Raw genomic sequence first — 321 nt, 5'->3', positions numbered from 1 at the left:
AGGTCCCATGTCAATTTTTGATTGATTGTACTTCAAAACTGTGATCCCCATGATGTACTTGTAGGACCTGATGTAATTTAAGGATGCATATGATTGAGTACCTAAGGATGACCACATTCAGACTTCTCTCTGGCTACTGTCCAATCTCTCTCAAAATTTCAATTATAATTAGTGTAGGCAGATATTTCTTGAGACCTCATGCTTCATTGGAACAATTATAAGAACTTAGCAATATACAGTTCTAAGAAAAATAATAATGTAAGTTTATATATAAATAGAAAATTAAGCTTAAAATAACTTAACTTCCAAAAATAGAAATGT

This window comes from Microtus ochrogaster, unplaced genomic scaffold (genome assembly GCF_000317375.1).
Source record: "Microtus ochrogaster isolate Prairie Vole_2 unplaced genomic scaffold, MicOch1.0 UNK94, whole genome shotgun sequence".
Taxonomy (NCBI): Eukaryota; Metazoa; Chordata; class Mammalia; order Rodentia; family Cricetidae; genus Microtus; species Microtus ochrogaster.
Note: the sequence above shows the minus strand (reverse complement) of the source record.